This window comes from Hyla sarda, chromosome 2 (genome assembly GCF_029499605.1).
Source record: "Hyla sarda isolate aHylSar1 chromosome 2, aHylSar1.hap1, whole genome shotgun sequence".
NCBI lineage: Eukaryota > Metazoa > Chordata > Amphibia > Anura > Hylidae > Hyla > Hyla sarda.
Window position 1 is genome coordinate 171974818 of NC_079190.1, and position 8057 is coordinate 171982874.

An 8057-nucleotide genomic window follows, 5' to 3' on the forward strand; every position below is an offset into this window, starting at 1 on the left:
AAACTATCCGGAGATTCCGAGAACAGACTGCACCGACACTAGGACAGCGCTACCATAGGCGACAATGAATTCTGTGGGGATTCTGCTAAAATAATGAGCAAGATCATTCTTTCGGGGGCACAATTTAAGCGGTGGAAGCTCAGCTGTTGAAATTCCGTAATGCGAACTGTGCAGCGGAATCCCATTGACAGCGATGGGATTCTGCTGCATCAGAATTTCGGAGTGGAATTTCAAAACAGAATTCTGCACTGAAAATTTTCGATGCATAGTTCAATTAAAAGAGAATTCAACAACAATCAGTGGAAATGTGTTTGCGAGCTAAAATGCGGATGGATCTTCACAGATTACGGCTGCGTAAAATAAAATATGGGCCAAATTTTACACCTTAGGCTAAAATAGACCAGTAAATGTTACACTGTGTGAACATAGCCTTTAATGCATGAATACCAATAAGCTCCTTATGCGTTAACCTAATAAATGAGGATAGGATCTAGGACTATTAGGTAAGCTTTCCTTCAAAGTTAAACTTCACCTCTGTTTTGACTTTTTATTGTTGTAGGAACATATCATTATGTTCGGAACAGTTTAATTTCCTTACCCAGCCCACAAATTTGTATGTCTGGCAAAGGTTTCAGGTACGTGGTAAATGTGTGAGTAAAAGGAAGATCATTACCATTCACTTTGTATTTCAAATTAAAGCCTGGAGCCATATTAATAATTTGCATTTTAACAGGATCACAACACTTTTGCCTCTGATGCAGTTACCTAAGAAATGAGAAAGCCTTTTCTGCATTAAAGCCAGGACTCCAGGAGAATGTCTGATGGGAAGAGGAGTACAGTATTAAAGGAAGGAAACCGTATAGAAAAAGAAACACCTGATCCAGCACCTACTGATAAACCTTCAGTCTTCTTTATTGTATAAATCCAGATAAAAATATAAAAGAAGGCATACTTCACCCAGGTGCCACCCCAACCAGAACGGACGCATCTAAATTAACATACCATACTTTAAAAAGTACATAGAATTATGAAATGATTAATATCTACTGCCAATACCCAAATGCCAGTGAATGAACACAGACAGTGTATATTGAAATTACTCTAATAGGAATTGCCAGTATACTTCTTGATCAAGTAGGGCTCCCATTCCCAATCATTGATGACATGTCATGGTATGTTCATTTAGATATTAGATCATTACCCTCACCAATACTTCTCAAGAGGATGGCTGGAAGGTAATTGGTTGGGGTACTTGGGTGAAGTTATTTATATTTTTTCTGGTTTTGTGCAGTAAAGAAGATTTAAGTTGTATCCAGAGGTGCATGATCACTTCACAATCCAGCATCTAAATAAAACTTCAAGGCACCCTCAAAGTACCCAGTAAAGAGAAGCTTCTCGGAAATTGTTTTACTTTATATGATACTTTATCTACTTGCCATGTACTAGAGGTGCTGCCCTTTTTATTATTCTTTTCCTTTTAGGACTATGCACAATGACTGTAGCCAGCAGCCCATGTGGCCGTACGTTGACCATCCTCTCCACTCTGCTGAATTTGCAATACACCTGTTTACCTACAAAGTTAGTTTGAGCAGGCTGTAGCAATGGAAGCAGAAATGTGACTACTCACACCAGTAAGATATCTTAAAGGGGTATTCCAGGCAAAACCTTTTTTTATATACCGTATTTTTCGCCCTATAGGACGCACCGGCGTATAAGACGCACCCAATTTATAGGTGCAAAATCTAAAAAAATAAAGATTTTGAACCCAATAGTGGTCTTCAACCTGCGGACCTCCAGATGTTGCAAAACTGCAACTCCCAGCATGCCCGGACAGCTGTTGGCTGTCCGGGCATGCTGGGAGTTGTAGTTTTGCAACATCTGGAGGTCCGCAGATTGAAGACCACTGCATAGGAGGTAATACTCACGTGTCCCCGCCGCTCCGGACCCGTCACCGCTGCCCTGGATGTTGCTCCATCGCTGTCGCCGTGTCCCCGTCGCTCCGGAATGTCTGCTGCCGGCCGGCTATCCTCGCTCTCCGTCGCTGCCATCACGTCATTACGCACGCCGATGCACGTACGCGACGACGTGATGACGAGGAAGGAGAGCACCGGCCATACAGGGGATCCCTGAACGGAGAAGACACCGAGGAGGCAGGTAAGGTCCCCCCGGTGTCCTGTAAGCACTAACCCGGTGAAATCGCGGCGGTCCCGAACAGCCCGACTGAACAGCCGGGTTAGTGTCACTTTCGCCTCAGATGCGGCGGTCAGCTTTGATCGCCGCGTCTGAAGGGTTAATACAGGGCATCACCACGATCGGTGATGTCCTGTATTAGCCGCGGGTCCCGGGGAAGAAAAAGTGCGTCTTATACGGCGAAAAATACGGTATATCACCTGGCTTCGGAAAGTTAAACAGATTTGTAAATTACTTCTATTAAAAAATCTTAATCCTTCCAATAGTTATTAGCTTCGGAAGTTTTCTGTCTAACTGCTCAATGATGATGTCACGTCCCGGGAGCTGTGCATGATGGGAAAATATCCCCATAGGAACTGCACAGCTCCTGGGACGTGAGTCATCAGAGAGCAGTTAGACAGAAAACAACAACTCAACTTCAGAAGCTAATAACTATTGCAAGGATTAAGATTTTTTAATAGAAGCAATTTACAAATCTGTTTAACTTTCCGGAGCCAGTTGATATATAAAAAAAAAAGTTTTGGCCTGGAATACCCCTTTAAAGACATACTACAATGGAAAAAAAAATTCAAATCAACTGATGCCAGAAAGATAAATGGATTTGTAAATTACTTCTTTTAAAATATCTTAACCCTTCCAGTACTTACCAGCTGCTGTATACTACAGAGGAAGCTGTGAAGTTCTTTTCTGTCTGACCGCAGTGCCCTCTGCTGACACCTCTGTCTGGAACAGTCCGGAGCAGGAGAGGTTTGCTATTAGGATTTGCTCCTTCTCTGGACAGTTCCTGACATGGACAGGGGTGGCATCAGAGAGCACTGTGGTCAGACTGAAAAGACTTATACAACTTCCTCTGTAGTATACATCAGCTGATAAGTACTGGAAGGATTAAGGTTTTTAAGTAGAAGTCATTTAGAAATCTGTTTAACTTTCTGGTACCAGTTGACTTGAAAAAATTTTTTCCCCCAGAGTACTAATTTAATGTTTATGATCTGTTAGTACATTGTACAATAAGAAAAGAATAAAAGAAAGAAATTTTGTCTGCTAGAAGCTGAATATTTCAAAACATACTATGAAACATGGCAGGGGATTGTTCACAAAACTGGAGAACATATAGATGTATATGTACATTTAGATACTATTTATACCTCGGTTGACAGTTTTGAAAAGTGTCAAGACAAAAGTGCATGGCTAAGAGGTGTCAAAATATGTAAGGCCATGTTTATACAGCGTGTATTTTGGGAAATGTCCACCAGAAAATTTCCGGTGGATATTCTGCTAACAGTGTACGCCGGCAAAACATGATGTTGCTAGGACCACTCAGAAATGCATCGTTCTATAGACGACGCTCTATTTCTAAATGGATTATGCAGAAATAATTAACTTGCCAATTTTTTCTGCGGAAGATGGAATCAGGATTTCTGCAGCAAATGTGCTAGGAATCAGGATTTCTGCAGCACAGTGCAGCAGAATCCCATTGAAAACAATACTACAGTTACAATATTTTGACTTCATAGTAAAGACACAGAGAAACACCGTAAAGGGGTATTCCAGGATTTTTTTTATTTGACTATGCTATAGGGGCTGAAAAGTTAGTGTAGTTCATAATATAGTGTCTGTACCCGTATTTCATGGTGGTCTCGCAATTCTGTGATTTTTGCCCCAAGGTTTGTTTTTAACATCATACAAAGTGACTGTCGTCTCAGGTTTTCCCAGGTTGCAGTGCGGCTTGAGACATTACATCACTGGTCAGCTGATCAGATGGACCCTGTCTTTGCTTCAATGGGTGGAGCGACCGCTGGGTGGGAGGAAGATCATCCTGTTTTTGCAACAGCTGGATGCATCCTGGTTAGAAAACACTGGTCCATTGCATTGAAGAGATCACAGGTGTGTTTAAATGGGTGGGGTGGCGGATGTGTGAGAGGGAAAAAGTGACCTCACACTTACAAACAAGGAATGATTGAATTTGTAGTTTAAGGGAACAAACTTCAACAGGAAATAGCCAGTTCACAAAAAGATAGCCTCAGCATTATGGTAATCTCACAACATAGCCATTTAGCCCCAAGACAAGCACAAATCCTTCCTAAGCATGTCCAATACTGTCTGGCAGGTACGTACTAAAATCACCTTATGGTGGATAACCCATTTAAATCTGAACATTCTGGCTTCAAGAAACAACTCAAACAAGTGTAAGTAAATGAGTTTAGTAAATGGCCTTTATTTGTCCCCATAAAGTAGAGGAAAAATATGAAATCACATTGCAATTTGCATTAGTACAAGAGAACCTGCATAAGTCTAAAAATACAAATGAACCTTCATGTAAGGGGAAAGTGCTTACAGACCTTACTGAGCTGTTGGCTTTGGTTATTTGCATAGAAAACATGTCCTCAGAGAGAGTTGTTATCTGAAACAATTAGAAGAATTATAAAACTCCTTAAAGGGGTACTCCGGTGCTCCAGCATTCTGAACATTTTGTTTAGAACATTCGGAGCTGGAGGCCGTGATTGGGATGTCATGGCCACTCCCCTCCATAGACATGAACGGAGGGGGAGTGGCGTGATGTCACGAGGGGAGTGGCTGTGACATAATGACCACTGCTGCAGGAACCCGCAGGGTGATCGGGTTAGGGCCAGCAGTGGGACCCCGCGATCAGACATCTCATCCTCTACCCTATGGATAGGGAATAAGATGTCTAATAGTGGAGTACCCCTTTAAGGACAAATTCACACACAGCTTTTTCCCCCATAAAAACACCAGGGCGTTATTTCTTTGGGCAAAAAAGCTGCAGCCAGATGTTTTTGGGCAGTCAGTGGGAAATAGGAAATTCTAAATATTTGTGGCATTTTTTTCACATACATGAGTTTGGCAAAGGATGTTTGTTGTTCCCAGTCAGCTGTGAATAAAATGTAGTGCAGGTCTACAAAAATTGGGAAAGTTATAAATGGAAAACATATGAATAAATTAAGGAAATAATGTAAGCCTTAAAAATAGACAATACAGAGCAAATGAAAGGTAAAAGAAGTAGACAGAAACAACGAGTCTATGTCTGTGAAATAACTGTAAGTAATTGACATTTACATATAAAGAAACCAAACAAAAACCAACAATAATACCTAAAAAGAAGAATACAAGGTTACAGAGGGCTAAAGAGATTTGAAGAAAGTGATATTCAGTGAAGAATCACCAATCGGATTTGACCCAGAAGGTGATCCTGGAACTTTGTTCTGGTGCCGCTCATATGGAACCAAAAACATGACTGAGAAAAACGTTCTCCCCTTTATGTATGCTACGGGTCACATGTCAAATAGAGGACGAGGGGGGGCAATCATTACTTAGGATTTTTATGTACACCTTTGAATTGACTGTCTAAGTAACTGAAACAGTGTAACTCAAAGTGCTTCCCTGTTCATGCAGCTCCTATTAATGCTTATTGGATGACTTAACGTAAACTGCATGCTCAGCTGATTTCAGAATCCCGCCCATCTCCGTCTGCTGCAACCATACCAGATGCCCTCATCATTCTCTAGATATGTACAGGTTCCAGGGTTGGGACTCTCATCTATCACATGCATGGCATATTCTGTAGATATATGGTAGGTGTGTGTGGGTGGGGGTTCTGTAATATAAATTGGGCATTGCAGGTCTGAAACATTCTGTTACTTGTCTTACACTTTAGGATACATATAAATGCATCTGTTTTACTTATAGAGATATTCGTTGCATATGACACAACTGAGAACTTTGGCAAAACCAGAAACATTTTAGTATGGCGTCACACATAGCGTGAAAACATTTTTATATTATTATTTCATTGAATGCAATACAAATAGCAGCCATTTAACAGCCTAAACAAGTGTATTGTATGCAAATGGTGCATATCTATGATAAACTGTTTATTTCTTTATGTCTTGTTTTATCACATTCACCCTTTTTGTTCCATATTAGTTACTTCATCAGAGACTTGTCTCCAAGTAATATTCCTTTTATGTATTGCGTTTTTTTAAAGGGGTTATCCAGGGAAATTTTTTTTTATTATATATATCAACTGGCTCCAGAAAGTTAAACGGATATGTAAATTATTTCTAGAAAAAAATCTTAATCCTTTCAGTACTTATGAGCTGCTGAAGTTGAGTTGTTCTGTCTAAGTGCTCTCTGATGACACGTGTCTCAGGAACTGTCCAGAGTAGAAGTAAATCCCCTTAGCAAACCTCTTCTACTCTGTGCAGCTCCCGAGACAAGCAGAGATGTCAGCAGAGAGCACTGTTGAAAGACAGAAAAGAACACCACAACGTCAGCAGCTGATAACTATTGTAAGGATTAAGATTTTTTTAATAGAAGTAATTTACCAATATTTTTGACTTTCTGGAGCCAGTTGATATTAAAAAAAAAAAAAAAAAGTTTTTTCCTGTTTGGGACACCCCCTATGGCCGGGACCCATGGCTAATAGCGTGCGGCCCTCATCGCAGTGCCATGCGCTATTTCCTATGAGAAACCATTGATCAATGTAAAAGATCAGTGTGTGTAGTGTCATAGCCTCCTATGGGAGCTATAACACTGCAAAAAAAGTGAAAAAAAATAAGTTAATAAAGATCAATTAACCCCTTCCCTAATAAAAGTTTGAATCACCCCCCTTTTCCCATTTAAAAAAAAAAACTGTTTAAATAAAAATAAACATATGTGATATAGCCGCATGCGGAAATGTCCAAATTATAAAAATATATCGTTAATTAAACCGCACGGTCAATGGCGTATGTGCAAAAAAATTCCAAAGTGCAAAAGAGCGTATTTCTGGTCACTTTTTATATCATGAAAAAATGAATAAAAAGCGATTAAAAAGTCAGATCAATACAAAAAATGGTACCGCCAAGAACTTCAGATCACGGTGACCCTCATACCATCCTGTACGCGGAAAAATAAGAAAGTCATAGGGGTCAGAAGATGACAATTTTAAACGTATACATTTTCGTGCATGTAGTTATGATTTTTTCCAGAAGTACGACAAAATCAAACCTATATAAGTAGGGTATCATTTTAACCGTATGGACCTACAGAATAAAGATAAGGTGTCATTTTTTCTGGAAAATGTACTGCGTAGAAATGGAAGCCCTGAAAATTTGCGTTTTTTTTTCTTCAATTTTGTTGCACAATGATTTTTTTTTTTCCACTATGCCGTAGATTTTTGGGTAAAATGACTGATATCATTACAAAATAGAATTGGTTTCGCAAAAAATAAGCCATCATATGGATTTTTAGGTGCAAAATTCAAAGGGTTATGATTTTTTAAAGGTAAGGAGGAAAAAACGAAAGTGCAAAAATGGAAAAACCCTCCGTCCCCAAGGGGTTAATTGAACCCCATAACTTATATTGTCTACGCATATTTGGCCATAGCTTCTAATGTCCTACACCATCAGCAGATTTGGTATTTCTTCACACTTCTGCACTGCAATGGATGCTAAAAAAAAAAAAAAATGGCCAAGAAGATGGTTTTGGTTTAGAAACACTGATGGAAAATACTGAGCAATATACAAAATACTGGCGAAAGTGGCCTAAGCTGAAGACATGGAAGACGCTATAACATGAATATACACTAGAATCAGTAAATATATTTCTCTACATTCATAAATGTTACATTTCCATCTACAAATAAAAATGAACCTTAGGGTACTAAAGGGGTGAGGGTTACCCATGGCTGGAAACTGACAACTAGCAATAATGAACAGACTGTTCACAAGAGGAACACTGCAGATGTTTAACCATCTGGCACATGCAATACTTTTAACTAAGGATAGTAAATAATCACATAAAAAAGCTTAGATATATTAGAGTCGCTGTTGATGTAGCATTAATATTGCCCAGGACATACTGCATAA